At 38.5% G+C, this 26,744-nt stretch overlaps 1 long non-coding RNA gene across 2 annotated transcripts in view; it reads left to right on the plus strand.

Moving 5' to 3' along the window:
• The window catches only part of LOC127519428 (uncharacterized), a 31,146-nt gene that overhangs the window by 3,544 nt on the left and 858 nt on the right, over positions 1-26,744 (plus strand). The gene's annotated exons all lie outside the window — the stretch shown is intronic.

The raw sequence follows: 26,744 nt of genomic DNA on the forward strand, positions 1-26,744 counted from the left end.
AAGCTCTAAAACAGACTGTTTTTGATGTCCTAGGCAAGATAAAGTATGTGTGTGTTTGTATATCTCTCAATATATGTATATATTAAAATTAAGAGAATAGCACTGTACTTAAAGGGGGACTAAAGGGTGATATTTCAAATCCACTGTTTGGAGTCCAACAACAAACGTCTAACCAATCAGCATCAGGGGGCGTATGACGGTCGAGGAGAGAGAACGAGCAAGAGGGAGATTTGAAAATAAGAAAAAAAACCAAAAAACTGCAGAACGATAAATGGGACACAATACAAAATAGCTCAAAAGAATATCACTGGAATGAAGGTTTATGACTGGGCAAGCGCTTTAGGACCCGGTTTATATTAGGAAAGCTTTCCAGTGCTGGAGAGAGCTAAGAGGGAAGGCCTGAAAACTGCTTTAATCCCCCTTATTATGTGAGTACATTGGGTTTTGATTGTCTGGAGCTGCTGTGCTGTTTGAGACTAACAACGAACACTTTGTATATACTCTTGTGTACTGTATGTTCATTTTTTGTGCTTCCTTGTCGTTCGCTCATCAACTGCGCTTTATTTTTTGTGAAGCATTTTGTTGCGCGTCCGCTGTGATAAACAGACATCCACTCGCATTGCGTGTGTAACAGTGGCCAGATAGTGAGAGTTTTGCAGTTAAACTACTGCACACTGACAACTGCTAGAGAATAAGGTGTTTAGCGTCATTGGTAGTGCATTCGCCTTGCATGCCAGCAGCGACCGGGCTAGGGTTTGGGACCGACTCGGAGCAGGGTGGTTAGAATTGGAGTGTGAGTTTTGGAGGCAGCAATGAAGCAATGAATAAAAGGGGTGGGTTTGTTTGGTTTGATTTCAAATATCAACAATGTCCAGCAGCTTAGTTCAAATACCACTTACTGCACCTTTAAGGTGTACAGTATAAATATATATATATATATATATATATATATATATATATATAATATACACACACACATACATACATACATAAATGTTAATTAAGGCTTTAAGGCTACATTAATTTGAGACAGTAAAAACTGTAATATTGTGAAATATATTATTACAATTTAAATGTACAATTTTATTTTAATATAATATATTAATAATATATATATATATATATATATATTTTTTATATATATTTTAAAGGGGTGTTTCACTGTTTTTTTTCTAGGCTTGATTTTGTTTATGGGGCGTAGTTTAACATGTCTTAATGCTTAGTTTTTTAAAAAAAACAGTATTTTATTCATATATTTTACCTTTATTCTACACCGCTGTTTCCCTTCTCCTAAAAACGCTCTGTTGAGTTCCTGGTTCTATGAAGCCCCTCCCTCAGAAATACGCAATGGACTGAGATTGTTTAGCTGGCCCTGTGTATTGTGATTCGCTGTCCGGAATATGTTGTCACGATTCACGTTGTTCGGAAACGCCACGGCCCTTACCATTACGGGCAAACGTCGCATGTGCTTCGGTCAAAGTCCAGTCTTTGCTTTGGTGGAAATGTAAATAATGGCGTCAATATTGCCGTATCAATTTGAGCACGAATCAGACCCAGATAGCAGTAATGATGAAGAGGGTCAAGCAGAACCTCTGCAAGCACGGCTTTTAATGGACGTTTATGAATGTTAAGTATTTTTGTTTGTATTTGTGTCAAAGTGTTTAGATATGCTGTCACTTGTAAATGTTACTGCTGCCCCATAGTGTTCTGATTAAAGCTTTACTGTAGCTGAATTCATGACTAAATAGTAGCATTTTTGTAAAGGTATTGTTTAATTTATAACATGAATGTGGGTAAACACAACATAAAAGCCGTAATGAAACAATGCTGTACACTGATAACAGAGACGCCAACAAACACCAACAGAAGTTCGCTGGTGTGATTACATAGAAGTTTGTTGGTGTTTGTAGGCATTTGTTGGAGGAGTATGAAATAGAATTTAGCTAACTGGCTAGCGAAGCCAAACCGCATTGGTCTTTGTTTTTTACGTCCCAGAAACTGTATAACTTTATAAAAAAATAAAACATACTTAATGTTACAGGTTGGGGCCCATAAACAGCAGCTTCTGCTTTTAAAGTGGGAACTGCTCGATATTTCGGTAATAGCCAATCCAGCATTGAACTTGTGTAGATTCTGGAAGCTGTCTTCCATAAAATATGCAGCACAGACAGCTAAATTAGCATTATAATTGTCAGGAACAGAATTAAACATACATTTTAAACATTGTTCCCGAAGTCCAGCGTCCCTAGGAAGAAGACTTGTATGCACACGACATGGCCTCGCCCACTTTTTTGCGTGTTCCCGGGGGCAGTGTTTATGTTAATTGCAGGGTTTATGATGTCACCAACCCGGGAAGAAGCTCGTTGTAGTCCAAACCGGTCCTTTTGTAGGCATTAAACTGCCATAACTTTAAAAGACAATATCTCCGTTTGCATTGAACTTTCAGCGCTGTAACTTTGCAGATACTGTTTATGCTCAGGCAGCAAAATTACACAGTAACTAAAGTTAAAAAAGTCAAATCGCAATGAACCACCCCTTTAAAACATATTTTATTCCTGTGATGGCAAAGCTGAATTTTCAGCATCTATTACTCCATTTTCAGTGTCACATGATCCTTCAAAAATCATTCTTATATGCTGATTAAGTGCTGAAGAAACCATAAAACACTTTTTTCTTTGAGGAAAAAAAAGTTCAGAAGAACAGCATTTATTTGAATTAGAAATCTTTTGTAACATTATGAATGTCTTTACTGTTGCTTTTGAGCCTCCTCACTACCACTGTTTTCTCTCTGAGCAACTCCCAAGCCTCTTCCTCTCTGGATGAGATTATCAAAGCATTTATGCTTTGTTGAGAGGGCAGTCCCATAATGCATTGCATTGAGCTGACAGACAAAGCAAGAAAAATGTGAATATAAATGACTATACAAACAGTTGTAATCTAATAAAAATGGACTTTTAAAGGCACAATATGTAGGATTTTTGGATTAAAATATCCCAAAGCCACTAGAACAGTGTTATATATTTTGTTGACTTATTTTGTGTACTTACATTATTCCAAATGTTTCCAAGAATGTTTGAATCCAGAGAAATAAGAAATTTTAACCAGGACACGGGCTGTGTCCGTGCGTCGCCTATCAATGACATCATACCCGCATTACCCTCGGTTTCTGGTTTTATTTTGTAGAAACCATGGAAACACCAAAGACGCTTTAGTATATTATGCTTTTTATTAAACAGGTGAACAACTGTTTGGATACATTCATCGACAGAAAACTAATCATGTTATATAGCTCAACACAGTAAGTCTTATTGTTTAAATCTCGTTTTCTTGATTTACAGTGAGTACCATGTTTTTCCATGCCTAATATTGATCTAGCTTATTGCAGTGTGCAACAAGTGTCTCATAGTAGCCGCCGAGCTAACGCACAGAGTAGCATTATATAAAATTTCAACACATAAATGTATCTAATATGGTAAAATAGCGCTGCTTTACCCCACATACAGTACTATCATGACTGGAAGAAGCGACGCCGGCAACTGCGGCATAATAAAAGTTCCGCTGCTCTCGAGGCGTGTGTTGCGCTCGTCTCTCGTTCGAGCGCAATCACTCCAGCGGCCTCATTCAGCTCCCACAGCACTCGGCCATGCTCTGCTCCATACTACAGTAACGTTAATAATCTCACCCATGAACATGATTTCTGCCTGAGTCCTGTCCCGATTCTTTTCCACCGGCTGTAGTCGTAAAGACAACACATCCCATGATTCCGTGAAATCAAGGCATCATCAAGCTACGCCTTTGTTTTGAATGAGCGACCTCTAACGGCGAAAATTTACATATTGTGGCTTTAACTTAAAGGTCCCATATTATCTCAGGTGTTCCCAGAATGTGTCTGTGAAGTTTCAGCTTAAAATACTCCACAGATCATTTATAAATCCATGTTGTAAATACCCATTTCTGACTACAGTCAAGAACAGGCTGTTTTCGTGCATGTGCCTTTAAATGCAACTGAGCTGCTGTGCCCCGCCCCCTCTCTATGATCACAGTTTCTGCCTCAATCGGATTCTCTGCCAAATATTAATAAGACATCTGCTTGGTTTTGATTATCATCTATATCGCGATCACTCTCACGGATAGCATAGTTCTTCTTTCATCTTTAAAGTTTATTATTTCCACGCGTTTTAAAGCTATATCAGTTTAAACTTCTAATGGATCTTTTTTTGAGCGCACTTATCTGAAGCACACACACACACACACACACAGCTGGCTGTCAGACGTCAAGTCTCGTGAGTAACTTCTCTTTTACATTTTTTTGTTTTGTTTAAACTGTCAAATATGAAATACACACAAGGTTCTGTCAAAAACACACAGTTCACATAAAAAGTCAGTTATGTCTGTGAACGTAAATAGCAGGCAAGGTTACAGAAATCGTATGTGTATAGTAGATCTGTGGCGCATTCCCTTCACAAATAAAACGAATCCACTGCGTTCAGCGGCTCAGATGTCAGTAAATGAAGACTGTTATGTTCACTCTTACATCCAACAACAAAACATCTCAATTACTTACCAGACATTGTTGTCGCTACAGCTGCTCGAGCACAGAGAAAATGTCAGACAGCGTACAGCTCGTTGAGGGCAGAAACTATGGTAATGCAGGACTGTCAGTCAGCGGTCGTGGGCGGGGCATGAGTAATGTGACGTCACATTACTCAGAGAATCAAAACGACTTGTCTAATGAGACTGCTTCGGTTAAATGGGGATTTAAAAAAAAAACTAGTGGGTGGATTTTTATCATTGTAGGATGATTGTGTTCACACACTGCCAACACACATTTATATCCAAACACCTTATAAAAGTGGATTTAGCATAATAGGTGACCTTTAAAATTTGTGTCATGTATTTTTATGCTTATTAAAGAGTATTGCATCATTAGGTTAGCAACATTATCACCACTATTGCTGCCTTTGGCCACACTGGCTGCAGCAGGCTGCATTAAAGCTCCAGAAGAAAGAGCAGATTCAGGGGTAGCGAAACTGTATGGAGGCATAAAGAGAAGATAGTGTGGTAACCCTTTAAAGGCACCATAAATTTCAGTGCCATGAAATAGGAAGCAACTAACCAGCTCCCAGATGTTTGCAAGGCTTCATATATGGCAACATGAATAATGAGAGGCACTTGGAGGGAACTCAATTTCTTCAGCTTTACAAGGTTGCGCCTATATATGTGCTGAGAGCTGGAGGCGAGAGTGAAGGCCTGTGGGAGGACCAAGAGGCTTTGAGCCACTCTAGAGCCTCTTGCTATGGAAGATGCAGCTAGTGAAGTTGATGAGAGACAGAAGATGAGAAAGAGAAAAGGAAGTGAGAGCGAGACCATCACATCAAATCCCTTTTCTGGGTCCCAGACGAAGGCTTCCCCTCAAATGTGGGTAATTGCTTTCCTCCCCAACACATCCTGCACCTTCCTCCTCCCCTATATACTGAGCCGATCTCCCAATCTCCAGCATGCACAAAGAACCGCTGTAGAATAATGTAGTGCAGATGTCATCCTGCTTATCAGAGTGTTGGCACTGGGGCTGAGGAGTCAGCCGGCACTTTCATACATAACAACCCTTCAGAATCAGACAGAGGGATCTGTCGGCCCGGAGCGATGGAATGTGACAGGCTCCTGTCAGAGCGATGGATTTCCACATTTGCCCGGGTTGAGTCCGATGAAGCAGCCTGAGAAATAGAAAAGAAAAAGCTAGTTTCTGCAGTTTCTTTCTCTCTCTCTCTAGCTTTTTACGTTCTTCCTTTTTGCCATATATAGACGGAGGAAGCGCATAATTCATTCGTCTCGCATTTTTATGTTTTTTTTCCCCCTCTAAATGAGAGTAATTAACTGAGTGTTACAATGAAGCATGCTTCTCCATCACACCAGTCTCTGCCTGCCAGCCAAGTGGAGAGAGCATTGGGGACACGATCTATGAATGTCCCTCGTTGTAAACATTTGCAGCTTATTAAAATGCAATTAGAGAAATGTGCAATAATTTAGCACCTGGACTACGTTTTTCATATGTGGATTGCTTAGTTGGATTTTTTTATGATTTGATACAATTCTAGATTGTTCCATTTTTTTGAAGTTCATTTCAGTTGTCATCATAGCAACAGGTCTATATGGCTACGTTTACACTGTCAATTTATGGGATTGACAGCCACACTCACTCAAAGGTGTGAGTCTCGAAATGTCCCATTCATACAACATTAATACTCGAATACTTTCTGTATGAACGTGTAATGGAAGTCAAACCTGTATTCTCCTACCAGCAACCATAGCAACAACGACCAAAGCAATATCAAAGATGGCGACATCCATAAAACTGAAAAGTCTTATTACTTTGACATGACAAGAGTCCAATTGAGCTATGAGTTCATCCGTCAAATCTTCATTAACCGGCAGCAGCTTTTATATCTGGGCGGAGAGTGGATCATTTGAGTCGTGCATGGAACACAAAACTGACAGGATCAGCTCTGGTGGAGAACAGTGACTGGATCTAAAACCTTTAGATGAGACACAGCTCATATCTCAGTCACTGTAAGAAACAGAAACCGCACATGAAAACCCACATCACATGGTAGAGACAGAGCGGCTTTCTTGCAATTTATGAAGTGACATAGTTGTCCAGTTCGGTTCTGTTCACACAGCGCAGGTTTTCCAAAAATGTGGTTGTGAGTCCTAAAAATTTACAGGTGTGAGTTTGGTTATAGAATGCGATTGTCACTCCCTTAAATAACTGAACTGTGTGTGAACGTCACCGTATTAAGGACTCAAATACAGGACTGACATCTATATTCCACTGCTGTGTGAACGTGGCCTATGCTTGAGCAGGTTTATTTAACATTAACAAGATCAGACTGTCTTTATACACTGAAGGTGAAAGCAGCCAGAAGTCTGTCCTAGCAAATTTCGATCCATTCTTATCAAAGCACCCCGTTTAGTATTATAAATAACCATTTTTGATAATTATTTAAATGTACATAGTGAAATTGATAGTATCATAGCCTAATATTTTACTCATTTATAGGTACCGGTTATACATTTTGTGCAGCCTCATACGCAAGCAATAAGGTACGAGAGGCTGTGCTGTATCATGAATAAGTCACGTTGTTAGGCACGATGCGAAGCGGAGTGCCTGCAGCCCTTTCAGCTGTGACTTATTCACGATACAGCACTAGCCTCGAGTACCTTATTGCTTTTATAATATGGTTACCACACAATACAAATATTAAAGCCAAAAATATGTATCAATGCAACTTTCATGAAGTAAACTTTTTCTAAAAGCCTTCCTTCCGTCTGAAAAAATAGTCCCTGACCGTGAACAGCAACAGAAGTTACATTATTACTCCATTAGATGGCGGCAAAGACTGTCTTTATGAGTGTGTCAGTCAGTAGCAAAGACTTTTACATTGAAAAGACTGAATTGTTGTGAACACGGAACAAGACGCAACTGACAAATGCTTTGACTAGCGGTGTCAGTCACAGGAAAACCCCTTAACTGTTAAAAGGACAAGATAATACATCGGACATTTAAAAAGATTTTTTTATTATGAACATAGGACTGACCTGAAGGAAAATGCTAAATCTGAATGCAGGTAATAAACTCGCTCACTCGATCGTTTTGCCACAACACTCTTCTACATAATGCAGTAACCTTCAATGAACAATATCAATTGAGAACATACAGTTTACGTTGCTAAGAGTGGTTGCTAAGGGTGTTGCGTAGTGATACACAGAACCGTTGTGTGAAGCGGTCATAGCCGTGTTTTATCGTGAATAAAACACAGCTATTGACCAATCAGAATCAAGGACAAGAACTAACCATTTTATAATGTAAGCTATGTAACTCAAGTTGTGTCAGCGCTATGCTTTAATAACACAAACTGTCTGTTTTATTATGTTTTTGCACTCTCTACAGGGCAGTAAATGCAAATTAAAGAGTGCCGTCTGTTGTGTCATTAGAAAAGTGTAGCTGACCCTTGTTTCCTGACCACGTAAGCACGCAGGCTTTTAAAGAGCATGTTTCTGTCATCAAAATGCAATCCAATTATTAGGAAGTTCATCTAGGGATATTAACAACTCTACTGTTGAACATAAGAAATATATGTAGCTGTATACATCTGTATGTAGAGCTGGATGGCAATAAAGTGAACCTTATACCTTGTATAAAACAGACTAAAACTAAGCAAAAATTCAAGGTTCACTTTATTGCCATTCAGCTCTACATACAGGTGTACAGGAAGAACTGAAAATTGCTTCATCATTTTGCAATGCGTCTAAATGGAGCAAATATAGATGTTTTTATCTTTTGAAAAAAAATGTTTTTATTCAGTATTACTTTGTTGTCATGCCTTATAACACAAATTGCTCTATTAGCCTGTGATGACACACAATAAATTATCAGAAATTGCATCATGCTCAGAGTAATACCAAATTACCATCACGGCATACTGCAAAACAACAAAATGTGCTCTACAGTAAATGTGCTATAGCTTCTTCATTTACCAGTAAATTGTAGGATCACTCTGGGATCTCTTGGGCATTTATGACTCAGCAGCAGCGCTGACTGAATCACTCAGGTTTAGTAATCCACAGATGTTTTGTTTGAGGCAGTATGTAACAATTGCTTTACTGTATGTGATACTAATTTCTTTTTTGTTACTGTGCCATTGCTTAATGGACTCCCACTTTGTTGCACACTTAATTGTCTTAGCTACCACCAGTTGACTGACCATTTAAAATTGGGATTTAACCTTTTATTTACATCCCATTAAAGAAAAAAACATGTTACTACATGACTCCTTCCAATACTGTATAAGTAGAAAAACTAAATTCTTTTTTTCTCTATAATTCAATATAGTTTTCATTGGTGTTATAGCACATAATAGTCTTGTACTGAATAACTCTCTTCTGTACCATATGATGTTTTCCTCTTTTAGTGGGCTACACTGATTGTAGTGTCACATTATCCTCTATTATTATTCAGCTTTTTGCAGTACTCTGTCCTCAGCCATTACTGTGTAAACAGTTTACATTATTGTACTGCATATGTGTGTGTTTAATGACTTCCTTTTTAGTGCTGAGCACAATTACCACTATAGTCTGGCTGTTTGGACAGTAATTTGAATGGTGTGTTAGTGTGTGTTTTGTGTCTGTGGGGGTTAAGGCCGTGGACTGTGAAGTGCCTAATCTGTTGTGGGGTCAGGATCAAATGGTGGACAGTTACAGTTGCTTTGTTAATAACAAATGCATATGGCTGACATAAGCTGACTCTTTCATTCAGGTGGTGTTTGCCAGCCCCTTAATGGTGGGGTGATAAAACTAAAGTGCACAGTGATTGCATAATAGATGCACTTTTTGTCTGCAATGCTTTGGAGCATGACTTTTTATTCCTCCTATTCAGGCTAAAGATTTTACACAACTTCCATTTGGTGGAAAGTGTAAAAAAAAATCTGTTTACACTGATGTTCTAAAGTTTGAGGTTGGTAAAAAAAAAAAGAGTTTTTTAAAGAAGTCTCTTACGCTTACCAAGGCAGCATTTATTTGATGAAAAATACAGTAAGAACAGCAATAATGTGAAATATTATTACAATTTAAAATAAAATTTCTATTTATTCCTGTGATGGCAAAGCTGAATTTTCAGCATCAGCGTCACGTGATCCTTCAGAAGTCAATCTAATATACTGATAAGTAATTAGAATGTCTTTAATGTCGCTTGATCAATTCAGTCAATGCATCCTTGCTAAATACAATAAATAAATAAATAAATAAATAAATAAATAAATAAATTACATTTTAAACAATAGTTTGTATGAATTCTGTTCTCATGCCAAGCTAGGGATCAGCAGATATTAAAGATTTTTGTTGTATTAGCTGATATTGAATATTATGTATGCTTATTTTAATTGATTTTAGTTTATTTTTATTTATTTAGACAAAATAGTATAGCATTTCAATATTTTACTTTTTTTTTATTTATTGTAAATAATATAAAAAATGAATTTTTGGCTTAAATTTTTCTATTGTGCATCCCTACTACAAAATCCCTCCAGAATCTGGTTTCGTGAACTTTGTGCCCATCTCCTGTCCGTCACTCAAGAGAAATTTGGCTACCTGTGATTACCCATCTCTCCCTTTGCTCACCTCACTGTGAGACACTCTGACAGCCTGTCACCCCAGCATCCGTCCCCTTCACCGGCATCGGCCAATCCCTCTGACACCTCTCCCCTTCGTAAAGGTTCTAGCCCTGCTGACTCTGTCATCCCAATGGAATATAATAGTCACCGTCCTCGACGGAGGGCAGAATTGGAAGAGCTTATATCTTCAACATGCCAGCGCGTTCTCACCCACTTTCACACCGACTCAAAATCACAAAACTTAGCCAGTCGTTTCAGATCAACTCTATGTGTGATATGAGAGTTTCTCTGTTTACCATTTGGACAGATTCAAACACTTCAGTCACCTGTTTTTTTCCAGTTTAGCAGTGGCTAAGTGTGAATTTTTCTTCTCTCTGCTACAGTAAACTGTCTGTCAGTCAGGATTTCTCATCCCGTTTGTCACAGATTTTCTTTCTCTCTGTCTTGTTTTGCAGCTCGCCCAATACTCCGCCCTTCTTCATCTCTGCGCCTCCTGTATGCAGGCAGGGACCACTTGAGGTGATAAACGTTATGACTGCTATTTTGGGCTCTATCAAGTGGATTACAGTTATTCGCTGTCTTTTTTATAGCCCTGCGCATAGAAAGGCGCAACTTAATCGTGTGGAAGCGGCCTGCCACTCTACCTGCTATGATAGACTGCACGGCTGTAGGTTACGGAGCTCAGGAGAGCGGTGACTCAGCCATATGTCCCGGCTCTGTTTCAGATCCCCCACTGTTCAAATTGAGTCTTAGCAAGTGGAGATGCACTTCCATGCCCTGCCTCGGGATGTCTGTAATGAATGGTTACACTCCAGGAAAGGTTGCTTTGCTTGGAATTGAATCCCCTTCGCTCTTGGCTTGATTGTGCACACATGCAGCGTTCAGCAGGACGCCTGCCTCATTCTGTGGAAATGACATGGCAGAAGTGAGTTCTTCAATACAAATAAAGAGCGCTTCTGATGAGTCGTATCCTAGTTTGTTAAGGAGGGCGATGTAGTGCTTTTCTAGAGTTTTTACCTAATGACTGATGACTAATGTCTCACTTTGTTACTTTCCTTTTCCTGCTTTCTATTTGTGGAACATCAATTTTTGAATTTCTGTTTTATACATCAAATTTTGTACTAGCAGGCTCTTCTGTCTTTGAATTTTAACTCTTTCAAGGAACTTAATGTGAAGCCCTTGATAAAGATAATCAAAGTGCAATATGGCTTTGTTCACATTGCCTGACTGCAATTCATATGTGGCCAGATCAGATTTTTGCCTGACTGCAATTCATATGTGGCCAGATCTGATTTTTTTTTTTTTTCTCTTCAGTCTACAGTCACTTTTTGTAGTTTGTACAAACTGGTTGTAAGAATGAAAACTTGTGTAGGTTCTCCATGTGTAACACTTTAACAATGGATTATTCGCCATCAATTGTTTTTCATTCGTTGTAGACAACAACATATAAAAAAGGAAAGGGTGATGAATGCAATGTTGAAATGTCTGTAAGTCTTCTTGTTGCAACACCTGATGTAACATCCCTTTGCACAACGATTGACGTAAAAACCACATGAAATCTGATCTGACCGCTTAGACTGAGATGCATTAAAAACCGTGTTTAATCAGATTTCAAACCACTTATCAAGGTTGTGTTTTGAAAATCGATTTTCATGTGTTTTTTCCTGTTCAGACTACAAAAAAAAAAATAATTCTGATTTTTACATCTAGTGCACTAGTGATAAAAGCAGACATCAGTCTAATAATCTGTGTGGGAGAGAAACAGTTGTACTTTAAATGAACACCATTAGGCTTTGCTTTTCCAGCAAATGAGCTCTTGTAGGGTCAAATTAGTGCAACATGTTTAACATGTTTTGATTTTATGTTTTCACTTCTTGATATTAAGTGCCATTACACTTGGCCAGATTTATTGTTATCCAAATGCCCACCTCATTTCAAGTAGAAGTGGCCTGGTTATCAACTAGTTTGTGTTTCTTAATAATGTAATCGTCATTATCATTCATGTGCTGAGGTTTAGTAGTGTTGAAAATTTATTCAGTGTTAACATTCTTATCTGCAATATTTGTTATAAAATTTCAGTATATGTTTATTTGATATTGTAATATAACAAATATTGCAATATTCAATAAAGTTAAACTATTTAAGCTGTTATGATGAAAGTCATGATGAAACGGAAGTAGCAACAGATATTTTCTTCCATGTTGTGACGTACATCCGTGTCTAACGAAGTATCAACAGAAGGAATAAAAAAGGAAGAATGGGACCTGGTTCTATCCAACGCTATCTCACAACCAATTTGTACGTATTTTACGAGGTGGCTAATTATACGAATTCGTACGACCTCACTCGTATGACCTCACTTGTATGAATACGATTTGTCTAAACCCCAGTGACAGGTAGGTTTAGGGGCGGGGTTAGGGGTAGGTCATTTGTACGAATTCATACAAATTTGGCAACTCGTAAAATACGTACGATTTAGCAAAAAACATACTAATTCATATGAGTGAGGTTGTACAAATTCGTACGAATTAGCCACCTCGTAAAATAGAACGTGAGATTATTGCCGTGAGATCGGGTTGTTCTATCTATTGGTTGTTGATTGGATTTTAAGATGTGGGCATTGCACTCATGAATGCGAAGCAGCTGATTGTGAATGTGATGTTTTAAATTGACTAAATGATTGAGGAAGTCTATCGTTTGAAAAAAAAAAAATTAAGCATATGCATAGATAAATTATTCTGAGATCTATAACATGCATTTACAAAATAGATTATTTTTCATTTCATACTGACTTTAAACTTCACCATGTGAATGATGGCTTGTGAATAATGAAAAGAAGTAATATAATCATTTTTTAAGCAATTGAATGAGGAACCCGAGCCATATCTAGGGGCCAGAATATGATAGATACATGTGGGTGGCCCAGTAAGAATCCACCCACAACACCCTAGCATAGTTTCTTCATAAAATATAAAAATCTAGTTTTGATAATATGATTGCATTTTAAAGCTCAGTTCTCCAAGTCTGGCACAGGAGGGTCCTGGGGGGCTTTATTCATTGTGTCAGTGGACAGTAAACCGACCAGTGCCTAATTAGTTTCTTCATCCATGAACAGGAATCAATTCGAGAACCAAGTCTTTACCAAATAGCTTCCTTTGAAGCAATGCTATATTGCAGATCTCAGAGTTCAGAGTTGACGAAAATAGCTTGCTTCTTCTTGCGTCCTGCATCAGACAGTTTGCTGTGGCTATAATGTTACTTTGTTTTGAATAAAGCGCTGTACCTGTATTCCTCCCGGAGCAACTCGCTCCCCCCTGACAACCTCGAACACATGTAAACCGCTTTTTGCTGAAAATGCTGCCGTGGACAAATATGTCTCATAAATAGCCTCCTGTGTACCACACTACCCATCAGCCTTGCCATAAACCGCTGCAGATTCAGCTGGAGAAAGGAGGCGAAGGAGGCCCCCCGGGCCAATTTACTGGCCCCCCTGATGCGGCGCTGTGCTGTGATCTGTCAGGCGGTCACTGGAGCCTCGCGGTGACAGACAGGCCAGCGTTCCACTCGACCCGCTCCTCAACAGAGACCGAATTAAAGAGTCCCCCTTTGGCAGACAACTCCTCTCACTTTTGCGCACTCAGTCTTGTCCTTTCTTCCGGTCTCTCTCTCTTTGTCTCTGTCATTCCTCAGCACACTTCATGATCGTGTCTCGCGTGGAGCTGTAGGAATGGGCTTACTCGTCCTCATTAAGTTTGAGCGCAAGGGGGCTAATCCTCTAGCGAGCAGCTGTGGATTTGTGCTTCCCTCAAAGTCTGAGCTCACGACTCCAAATTTTAGATATCGCTCCGGAAAGTTCTGATGCTGTCTAATCCCCCACACTAGTCTTTTTCTCACAGAAGGTATGCTCTCAGACTCATCGCTATTGGCAGAAGTGGAGACAGAGCTTGTCCTTGGCCCAGCGAGGGGCTCACAGTGCGCTCGGTTGCGTCAATGGGCTGAGAGCCATCGCAACGACTGCACTAGTCTTCCATTAGTCGGTGTGTGTGTGTGTGTGTGTGTGTGTGGCCACGAACTGAACGGAAAGCTTTAAGAAGCACGCGTTTGAGACACATTCCCTTTCCTGCACTTCCCTAAGCTGTCAGCAGGGCTTGCCGTATGAAATTATGGCGGCTGATGAAGTGTTAGCCGCTTAGCGGGAACGCTGCATGTTGTGGTTCAGTGTGTCTCCACGGTATCCTGTCGATGCAGTGAGATGAAGGGCTGGGTTGGGTTACATACATAACAAATCCATTATCTTGGGCGTCCAGTGACCTTTATGGAAATGGATTTGTCATGTTCCAAAGCCCCCTTTAATCTTTGTCAGTATTATAGCTAATAGATAACCAGTGAGTGATGCTTTCCTTGCCAGCATACGGTTGGTTTACGAGGCCACAAACTTTAAAGAATCTTATAGATGCCAAATGAATATATGTATATTTCTTCAACTATGGGCACTTTTGGTCCTGTGGAAAATACACTCTTTTGACCCCAACCCCTGCGAGGACTCATTGTTTCTGCCTTAAATTAATACATTGTTAGTTAACTGCATGATTTGTATATGTACATTTATGAAATTACATAACTTGGACACCTCTGATAACAGATCACTCTAAATTGTAATGTTGACATGCATTTCCTGTAAAGCTGCTTTAAAACGATATGTATTGTGAAAAGCATTTTTTGCATGGCCGACTTTGTCTTGCTATGGATAATTTCATAGATCGCATTTTAAGTACAAATAATATTAAAAATGTAAGGATTTTGTAAGGTTATTGCATAGTTGTGCTTTGAGTCATTTGTTTTATTTGTGATAATGCAATGAAACATGGCAAATTGTGCAGACATCATTTTTGGCCAGGCTGTCAATGAATGCTTTTTCCTATTTGAGCTTTTTTTTTATTATTCATTTTTTGCATAGTAAAATAAAACCTGTAGCTGTGGTTTCCTTTTATGCCAAATAATTTTGTCAGATAATTTCCTTAACCAAGTTTAATGTTCGGTTCTTCTTTCATATTAAATGTTTAATATTTTCCTCATATTTCGATGTTTTAATCCAACTTGTATAGGGACATTAAAAACAAATACCCCTCTGTAGGCTACATCACTTTTGGCCTTTTTATATATAAATATGTATATATATTACTTTATTAAAAAAAAAAAAGATTGACCTTTGATTTGTAAGTGCACAAAGTTGAAGTAACACCTATATAATGTAAACTCTTTAAAACACTTTGCTAAGAAAGGATTCAAACCCGTGGTTTAACCCATGTCAACATCCGTTTTGAAGTTTATGGTCACGAATCTTCACTAAATAATCTCCTGCCCATTAAGGTTTGCCTGAGGTTGTGCCTTCTGCTGGAGTTCAGTGTTTGTTTTCCTCTTGCTGAAATGGCACAGTGACCAAACAATCTCTTGACCTTATATCCTCTCCCTCTCACATCTTCTCCCACCAAGTTCAGTCCCTCTAATGGAATCAAAGGTGACAAGTTCACATCCTCTTCCAGAGAGACCTCACTGCTGACCTAGTTTTCCTACAATGCACTAGCTTTGCTCACATCCTCCACACACACACACACACACACACACACACATACACACGAAACACAACTCTGTGCTTTGTGGACATTAACCCCACTTTGGCAAGTGAAGGGGAAAATGTGTACCCGTCCCATTTCATCACACCCCCACCACCCATTCCTCGAAACACTTCAGTGCTAGGCGCGATGCCAGCTGAGGAGGCTGGTAGTATGTGTTGGTGATGATGCACCATGCCAGTGCTCTGCTGGCAGCTGAATAACTATTGAACCATGAAGGCCTGGAACTAGAAAATTTAGACTAACACTCATAAAATATTCACATTATGATCCTGATTAAAGTCTCTCTTTTTTGCTTTTTCCATTTATGAGGATTTAATATAGATATCTCAAAAGAAGGGATTTTTAACATTACATATTACAAGCAATATTTTTAGAATAAAGTCAAAATTAAAAAAGTCACGGAATTATGAGATTAAAGTGCATTGCGTTAAGTGTTTTCTCCTTGTCATTATTTTAATACAGTTTTTGTCAAATTTTTCATTTTAAAACCCTAAATGCACGACTGTTTCGCCAATCATTCTTACATATTCGGGTCTTTAGCGACCCGGATCTCTTTATCGCGATAATATAAAACTCTGATGTTAGAGTAATAATTACAGAAGAATAAAATAAAGCATATTTTGTTACCTTTTGGAGCTTGGAAGGGTTCATCATCACTGTCTTCGTCAGAGCTCATTTCCCAGTACATTCAGCAAATGATAGTTTTGTGAATATGTTTGAGATCGCGAATATGAGCCCATTCGCGATCTCAAACATATTCTCAAAACTATCATTTTCATCATCTTCAAAATCAATATTTTGATCACTGACAGCTTCACCAGATCATCCATCAAGTGACACTGACACTCAAATTTGATTGCGTTCAGTACTTGCTCTGCAGTAAATCGCTGAGCCCTTTCACGTTTTGCTAATGATACTTCCTATTCTTTCATTTTCTGTCTGAATGAAACGTCACTTCATCATTGTGTATCAGACATTGACACCTTGTGGAATAAAGGTGAACTGCGCTTATTCCGTCATCAAAGATTCAATTATTGTTGTGCAGAAAAAAATATACGTAGCCTACACTGATACACACATCGGGTCGTTAGCGACCCTATACATTTTTACAAAAAATGAATGGGAAAACAGGCATTCTTTTAAAATGTTATGTTTTTTTTTTCTTGTTATATTGTTTATAATGAATTGATTGAGGAATACTAAGAAGGTTGATGTCTATCTTTAAAAAATGAATGAGGAGGAGGGTAGTGAATGACGTCCGGGTCGATAAAGACCCTAAGTATGCATTTAAGGGTTTTAAGGGTTTTAATAGAATGTCTTCATATTATTACTATGAGCTTTTTTTTTTAAATTATTTACTTTATATCTTATTTTCCATTCAAAAGTTTGTGGTCAGAAATATTTTATGTTTTAATGTTTTTGAAAGAAGCCTCTTTCTCTTACCAAGGCTGCATTTATTTGACCAAATCTAAAGAAAAAATCATTCTAATATTCTGGTTTAGTGCTCAAGAAACATTAATTATTATTAACAATGTTGAAAACAGTGCTGCCTAATATTTTAGTGGAAACCATAATGCATTATTTTTTCCAGGAGTCTCAAAGAAATCTCAAAATAACACCATTTATTTGCATTAGAATCTTTTATTTAAAAAAAAAAAAATTGTGTGCTTCTTATTTAAATTATTTTTATTTCTCTAGAACTTTCGTTCCATATTATGCATCATTTTTAATTCTATATCCCTTTCAGCCTTGCGTCTATTCTGACTACCATCCATGGTTGTGCAAACCCTTCCTGGGAACATTCCTCATATACAGCCGTGTTGGTGAGTGTGGACATGTGTGCCCTAGATGTTTTGCTGTTTTGTGAGTGGGAGTGTTTGTGTACAGGCATGTGGGTTTGTGCTCAGAATACATCCTCTCTAGACATCTGGTGCTGAGGGTAAAGTACATGTTTAGGGTAGGGTTAAAGTTTGTTCCTTGACATATCTGTTGCCCCTTTCACACACATACCGTACACACAACACTCACAGACTCACATACACACACACACACACACACACACACACACCCTGAGGGCTGAATCAGAAATGTGGGCGAGGCGTGTGAGTGTCAGCCTAGGGCGAGGTGAAGCCATAAACCTTCCCAGCATTCTACCCCTGTAAAGATCCTGTCAAACTTCCTGCTCTACTGCACATGATGTTGAAACACGCTGTTATCACACTTTCATGGCTCTGCATTTTACAGTGGCTTTCATAGTCAACCGGTTGCACCATGAACCTACAAGACTACATACAGTACTCATACATACTGTACTCTTGATAAGATTACTGCATGGGATCAGAAATACTCTCACTATTACCAAATTAAACTGATCAGACCATTTGATGTTAGAGAACAGAGAAGATGATCTAGCTAGTTGGTAAGAGGCTGGTCTTTGGGCTCTCTTGCCTCCTCAGCACGATTTCAGAGGAGCAGCGCTACATGGATTCAGAATTCCAGATGGCAATTCCAACCGCCTAGATCAGAGCTGTTTGATGTCAGGCGCATATTCAATTACGGAGTTCCAGTAAAAACAAAACTGAATGCTGTAGTCTTCAGGCTTTGCCATTATGAGCAGATAGCTGGGCCTCGGGGCTGAATTTCATAAGACCATGAGTCTTGAATCACTAAGAATGTCATTTTCAAACATTATTCTCCCAGATCTTTCCACTAACACAGCATCAGTCTTCTCTGTGATGAATAAGCGGGAGAAATGGAGTGGATAGATTAATCTAGAATAATCAGAAAATAAGGAACACATTCTGTTACCATCCGTCTAAAGGGCTATTGACGAAGTTCTCATCGATTTTATGTAACTGCTTGGCAGGCATCCATAAGCAGGAGTCTGTGTACAAGCAGGGAAGCTAAAAGTAGCACAAGTGTATTCAAGAAGCTAATTACTTATTTTCTTTTCCATGGTTAAATACGACCTGCACACACGCATACATTACATTTTGAAGAATGATGAGGTCCAAACAACTTTGGACCTATATGGCTTTCATTGTATTGGCTACACTGACATTTTTCAAAATATCTTTTGTGAAGTCATACACGTTTGGTACAACATGAGGGTGAGTAAATAATGACAGGATTTTTAGTGAAAAATAACCTTGAGAATCGAAGTATTAAATTAAGAATTAAAATATAGCTATCTACTTTATAAATATGACTAGAATATATGCAGATGTTGTACACTATGCCTCTACCTGCACAACCTCAACACCCATCTCAGTTATTCTTATTTTCACACTCAAACCCTACCACATCTGTGCAGTATTGCACTGTGCATCAGAAAGCATCTTTAATTAAAGGGAGTGAACCGAAAACACGGCTGACACACACTGAGCAAACACAGACTGTGGTGTATTGGTATATTATTACCCCTTCTGCCTGTACTCTTGAGCAAAACCTTGAGTCAGCCAGACACCTTTAGCAATCACAGTCATCCAGGTGCAACTTACCTGAATATTTCTCAGCTGACACAGACTTGCGAAACCACAGATAGAGTGGATATGTCCTCTGCAAGATAGGAATGGTGTACGTGTAGTTAAGCATTGCTCAAGTTTATCCAATGCTTTCAAAAACATGTTGTGATCTTGTGACATAGAGTGCAATAGTCAGGTTTTGGAAGTAAATACATTAATTTTCTCCACAGGGAAACAGATTAGGCTACTACTTACTACTGTGAGTTCCCAAGATTGTTAATTGATGGTATATGTTTGTGTTGAAGCCATACGCTTGCATTATTTCAATGTATTTTATTAACAGCTGAATTTGTGGTGAAAAACATTAGCCATGATGCTGTACAGAAAATTCTAGCAATCAAAGTTGCGTTGAGCAAATCGTGCAAAAAAAAAAAAAAAGAGCTTGCAGGAAAAGACCTCTCTCATGAAGCACCGAAGATGACATAATCAAGTCGGTATCGCTATTCTGTAAAAATATTTAAAAAAATAAAATGAAAAAATGAAAAAATATATACATATTTTACAGTGAACTTAAAATATATTGTTTCTATAGATACAGTGGGTACGGAAAGTATTTAGACCCCCGTTAAATTTTTCACTCTGTTATATTGAAGCCATTTGCTAAAATCATTTAAGTTCATTTTTTTCCCTCATTAATGTACACACAGCACCCCATATTGACAGAAAAACACAGAATTGTTGACATTTTTGCAGATTTATTAAAAAAGAAAAACTGAAATATCATGGTCCTAAGTATTCAGACCCTTTGCTCAGTATTTAGTAGAAGCACCCTTTTGATCTAATACAGCCATGAGTCTTTTTGGGAAAGATGCAACAAGTTTTTCACAACTGGATTTGGGGATCCTCTGTCATTGCTCCTTGCAGATCCTCTCCAGTTCTGTCAGGTTGGATGGTAAACGTTGGTGGACAGCCATTTTTAGGTCTCAATTGGGTTTAAGTCAGGGCTCTGGCTGGGCCATTCAAGAACAGTCACGGAGTTGTTGTGAAGCCACTCCTTCGTTATTTTAGCTGTGTGCTTAGGGTCATTGTCTTGTTGGAAGGTAAACCTTCGGCCCAGTCTGAGGTCCTGAGCACTCTGGAGAAGGTTTTCGTCCAGGATATCCCTGTACTTGGCCGCATTCATCTTTCCCTCGATTGCAACCAGTCGTCCTGTCCCTGCAGCTGAAAAACACCCCCACAGCATGATGCTGCCACCACCATGCTTCACTGTTGGGACTGTATTGGACAGGTGATGAGCAGTGCCTGGTTTTCTCCACACATACCACTTAGAATTAAGGCCAAAAATTCTTGTGCCTTGCCACAATTCTGTCTCTGAGCTCTTCAGGCAGTTCCTTTGACCTCATGATTCTCACTTGCTCTGACATGCACTGTGAGCTGTAAGGTCTTATATAGACAGGTGTGTGGCTTTCCTAATTAAGTCCAATCAGTATAATCAAACACAGCTGGACTCAAATGAAGGTGTAGAACCATCTCAAGGATGATCAGAAGATATGGACAGCACCTGAGTTAAATATATGAGTGTCACAGCAAAGGGTCTGAATACTTAGGACCATGTGATATTTCAGTTTTTCTTTTTTAATAAATCTGCAAAAATGTCAACAATTCTGTGTTTTTCTGTCAATATGGGGTGCTGTGTGTACATTAATGAGGAAAAAAAATGAACTTAAATGATTTTAGCAAATGGCTGCAGTATAACAAAGAGTGAAAAATTTAAGGGGGTCTGAATACTTTCCGTACCCACTGTATAATCAACAACTTTATATGTATAGTTTAATATTTATTCATCGTTCCTTATTCAATTATTTCATTTGCAATGCTTCATTGGATTGTAGTTGTTTCCCTCACTAAGGCCATTAACACATTCTTGTACCTTTGTGTGTTGGTCCTTTTTTCAAATACTCTTTTGCTTTTAAAAGTTTGTGATGCTGTGATTTACCTTGTAGCTGGTTTTCTTGACTGTTTTTGAAAATTACCTTTCATGTAGTGTGTAACATAGCTCTAAGAGAATGAAAATATCCTGCAAATTTTTAAATTTGAAAGTGCACCGTATACAAAGTTATTGTCTCTCAAAAATAAGAGTCGACTCTGAGTCAATTAAACGAGTCGTTTGTAAAACGAATCCCAAGCCGTTTCGTTGTGACGTCACAACGAAACATTACCATACTGCCCGCCCACTTATTGCGCTCGCAGATGCCAGGCAAAATTCATTTTTTCAACAATACCACAGCAGTACAATCTTTTGTTGTGTTCCCGTCATTTTACTGACTCAAACCTCAGGGAGTTTAACGGAGGATTCACAAAATGATTGGTCTTAAAATATGGATCAATGCCCAGTTTATTTGGACCAGCTTGCTCCTCTGAATCTCAACCTGTAAGTATATTTAATAATTGATGTTTATATGTTCTAGCGATCGTTCAAAATTCGTAGTTTTGTATGCTATGTTGTGTAACATACACATGCAGTCTGTATGTCTCCTGCTAACCGGCTAACTCACGTTTCTGTAGTTCTGCTATTCAGATGTGGGTCCAATATTGTCTAAAAATGTGTCAATTAATGCAGCTTGTCTGTCTTATTACTTGGAGTAATGATCAAGGATGGAGCATGACTTTTGTTTACAAAGTGTAATGCCTTATCAGCTATTCACGTTTGTGCTCAGCTAATGTGAGAGTTTACAACATAATTGTGGGCCCGGTTCGCTACATAACTGCAAAACAAACATTTTTTTTCCTCTGTGTTTTTATTATTACAATAGAGTGGAGCTCTATCTGTATTGTAATAGGATGTTAAGATGCTAGTCCGTGCTAACTAGTTGAAGTATTCTCTCCGTAAACAGTAAACACCGATTGTAATGTTGTAATGTGTAATTGTAAACTGATTGTCAAACAATGATATAGCCATTTTTTCCTTAGTTAATAGTTATGACGAAAAAGTCACATCTGGCTTAAATGTATATCTTATGTCAGAGGTTTTCAGCTTCGCTTGGGATTCTGATACAGTTCCTACAGGTGCACCTACATAAAGTATAACAGTGACGCTGCTATCACATCTTAAAAATAACGCAAAATAAGGTGACACTTACCATAGAGAAATGTCCTACTCCAGTCGTGATTGCGAGTTTCTGGTTGATAGACTACTTCAGATTTATCGTTGGACTCTGGCTCAAAATGATACAGTAAAATCGATGCTATCTTTTTTTGTCCATACATTGTATATAATGTCTTGCGAATTGATAGCTGTCATTCAGTTATGGCAATGGGCGCGCGCAGTAGACCAATCAGAGCAGTGTAAGCTCACGCAAAGGAGGGGTTTAGAGAGACTGATTCTTTGAACTGATTCTAAGAAATCGTTTACAAATAATTGAGAACTGAGGTGAAATTAAATGTATATTATGAGAAAACGAAAGTGTTTTTTGACCTTGCATGCATGTAAACCTGTTGTAGGAGACTCCTAAAACAATATTAGGAACATTAAAAAAGGCATAATAGGGGCACTTTAACAAAAAAGACGTTTTTTTTTTTTAAATCCCTATGGGGAAAAAAGTAAAAATGCAAAATGGTGCCTGCAAAAACATGTTGTAATGATATTAGCCATAAAGTAGGGAGCTTGGATGTTGTATGATAACTTTAAGTGGTCACATGAAAGGTTAGCCATCGCCCTCAGCTGTGATGCCTCTTGTTTGGAAATAATAGAGGAGGGGTGTGGGTATCTCTGTCAGTTTCACATCTGCAGTGACTTTAACACCTCCATTTGCAGCTTTGTCGATGACAGCGAGACACACTATGTCCTGACATACACGTGTGTAGCAACAGATGAAACAAGAGCCACATTTGTTTCCATGAGTTATGCTACATATTGCATGAAGGTGCCTCCTGTTTGTTTGATTAGGCAAATAATGCAGTGTATTGTTGGGATAACGGTGTCCCCCTGAGCCCCCTGCGCAGCATGCTCCCCAAACCGGTGTCATAAATAAGGCATAGGGAGAGGAGGTAGATTGACAGCAGTGTTGCAGTGAGGTGGAGATGCACAGAATAATGTGAACTCGGCACTAACAATGCTGTTGACTGTGGCGTGTGCTTTGAAACTCTCCCAGTAGTATGTGTTTGTAAACTGAAGAAATACTCTGTCACTGTCAAGTTGCAAATATGCCGGGATGACTGGCTTCTTACAGTTGAAAGGAATGCAGCAAAGGGGAAAAAATGTAAAAAGTCCTCTGTGGCTTTCAAGCTGTTTCTTAGTTTTGTTTTGACTAGTGTGGGGAGGGGGGCATAAAATGATTATGGTTGGTTATGTGTGCAAGCGTATCTCTTTCAGTTTCCTTTCAGTGTGGCTGTCTGGTTTCTGGTAGATTTTACCTTAGGTGTACCCTCAAACTATATGTCAAGTAAAAGTGTTGAAAATCCAGCCCCACCTGTCTGGTTTCGTTTTAACCCGTCATGGGTGGTGGCAGGGGTAGTTTCAGGATTTTATAAACATTTACTCACCTTCATTTAATTACCAACATTTAATCACAGTTCTAAACATACAGTATATGACCCCTGTATTGAATGTATTTTTTGTCCATACAATGGAAGTCAAATGGAAACCAAAACTATTGTGTGATGATAAATAGATATACTACACTTATATATACTATAGTATAGAGGAAAACACTATGTACCTAGTGCATATTGATATTTTTCATACATGGCCAATCAAAATAGATTTCTTTTAATCCTGCTATTCTTTGAAAGAGATTATCTGCCAGAATCTCTGAGCATTTGTCATTCTTCTCAGAGGAAAAGCCACCTTTAGATTGCTAAATCACGTCTTGACTGCCTAAAATCTCCTGTTCACTTTTCTTTCCACTTGGTGGCTTTAAAGCCTCCTCCGCCTGCCAGAAACGGCAGATGGGAACGTGGAGATGCAAATTCTTGCCATCCCATCTTTCCCCATCTTGTGGAACAGTTGCACAGTCCAACCTCATGGAATTTTTCCTCTGCTCAGTCTGTCTTCTGCACTTGAGGATGTTCCAGCCTTCAGTGTGTGAGGACACGGGCCAGATGTTGTGTGATGTTTGAACACAACCTCATCGCTGCAACAGCGGAGCAGGCCATGCGCTACCCATCCTCTCCAACAGGGCATCTTTTTTTTCCCACAGAAACAACTGACCTCCATTCACACACCATCTGTCCTCAGCTATGACAGCATGCACTATAATTCACTAAAGGCTGTTTTCCTCTTCAAATATGTACTCAGTGATTGGAGGCATTATGAATTCAATTTAGGAGAGGATGTTTGCTCAGGCATACATAATGCAATTCAAAGCTGTGACTTGTTTTCCCCCTGTGGCTTCACAGTGGGTTACATCAGGTTGGGAAATTCCTGAATCATCTGTGGTCAGTCGGTTTTTTGGATAATGTGACTCATAGTTATGTGTGCTTCACAACAAAGTTGTTGTTTTTTTTCCCAGTTTCTATTAACATCTCCTTTTGAGTTCTCCAGAAGAACAATAAAAGTCCTACAGGTTTTGAACAACAGAATTTTAATTTTTGGGTGAACTAACCCTTTGAGTTTTGTTTAGAAGATGGAAAAATGTTTTGAGTCATGTCTCTGTCGTGGAGGGACAGAAATAGATCTGGAAATTCTAACCACAAAGTCAATGCAAAGCTTCTGCTAATATCTTCAGTATTATCTGAAGAACAGACCAATGAGCCATAACTTAAACAAGCTTCCACTTTGTTGGAAAATAATCCAAAATAGGCACTACACATTATGCCAATGAAAAAGATATTTTGAAGAAGGTTGGTAACAAGATAGATAGATAGATTGTTTTGAGTTGTATGAACGCATTTCTTTAAACTAACTTAAGTTTAACTGAAACTGGGCTGGGATTTCTATTTCCCGGCATGCTTTGCCCATGGCACTCGAAAGGGAGAGTAATGCTAAAATTAAGTGTTATATAATGCCTTTTGCACAAAATTAATGGTAAGGGCGATTTAGTAGTGATTAATGTTTTGTTTTGCTAATTTAGAAGAGTTTCTGTTAATGTGGGTTTTTGGAGAGTTACTATCATGGTGAAAAGTAGCGCATGCGGCTTGGTATGAGAGCAGGTAAGTTACATGTTTTAAGTTGCCGTGCTCATTCACTAGCGCTGCATTTACACGGGGCGTCAGCGTTAACGCTTGATGGAGGGCGTGTCTGAAGCCAATCACATTACTTTCCGGTGTTGCATGAACGCAATTAGCTAGCGACTGCACTAGAGTGTTTGCATAAGGCGATCTGATTGGCTGACGCCTGCGTTGGTGCTTGAAAAGTAAGTGCTATACCATGCTATTGTTATCATGTTAGCAAATTAACAAGTTGGCATTTTTTGTATTTTCTTAGGGTTTACAGTGAAGTAAATAACTCATTTGATTTGCAAGAACTCAAAAAAAAAAGTTAATTAAATATTTTATGTTAATTGCTATCAAAATGTATGAGTTAGCAAACTCAGTTAGTACTTCAAGTTAGGAGCAATTAACATGCATGAGTACTACAAACTCAAAACTTGATAGTTCTGCTTACTTAAAATTGGGAACATCATAACTAAAAAAATTTGATGTAACTGATTACCTCAAATTTTTTGAGTTTAGCCCAACTTATTCAGGTTTACAGTCTAGATAGATAGATAGATAGATAGATAGATAATATTTAATAATATATATTTAATAATATTTATAGATATTACTGTAATAATTAATTTACATTAAACCTTATTTGTATGATTTTTTTTCCCCCAAATATCTAAAACCTTGTTTAAATCTATGTTTGATCCCAGATTTTTGATGAGATTTGTGGTCTCAGTCTTTTAGACCTATGCAGAAATGCATTGATGTAGCACATGATGTTTATGAAGTTTCTAGAAAGTGAGACAGAGTGAGAGACGACAGACTGGCGCACAACTGGGATGTTTTGTGTGATGGATTCTCATAGTTTCGTGAGACAAGTTCCTCTCCTTAATGACTGTTTTGTTTCCGAGCACTGCCTGGAGCATCAAATGTGGTAAGACGGAAGGGAAAACATCTTCATCGGGGAGTGAGCACTCATTTTCGAAAACTCTTTAACTTATCTCTCTCTCTTTCCTGTTCCTACATATCTACTTGTGGTAACTAATCTATTGATTTGCTGTCATGACTTGAAGGCTCTTGCTGTAATGTAAAGAGAGGAAATGATGGTGAAGTGACTGTGCTTAGGCTTCTCCATTCACACTGAGAGGTTTAAAACTAACGTAAACTTAACAGCAGGTTCACTGTTAGAGGTTAGGTAGGTGGTTTAATACAGGTGACTTAGTTAGTTGGATAGGTTACGTTTGAATTTAATAGTTTTAAGAGCTGACAATTAGTCAGTCAGTCAGCAGTAGTAGCAGTGAGCACAGTATGCAGTATTAAATCAATCCCAC

This window comes from Ctenopharyngodon idella, chromosome 9, assembly GCF_019924925.1.
Source record: "Ctenopharyngodon idella isolate HZGC_01 chromosome 9, HZGC01, whole genome shotgun sequence".
Lineage (NCBI taxonomy): Eukaryota > Metazoa > Chordata > Actinopteri > Cypriniformes > Xenocyprididae > Ctenopharyngodon > Ctenopharyngodon idella.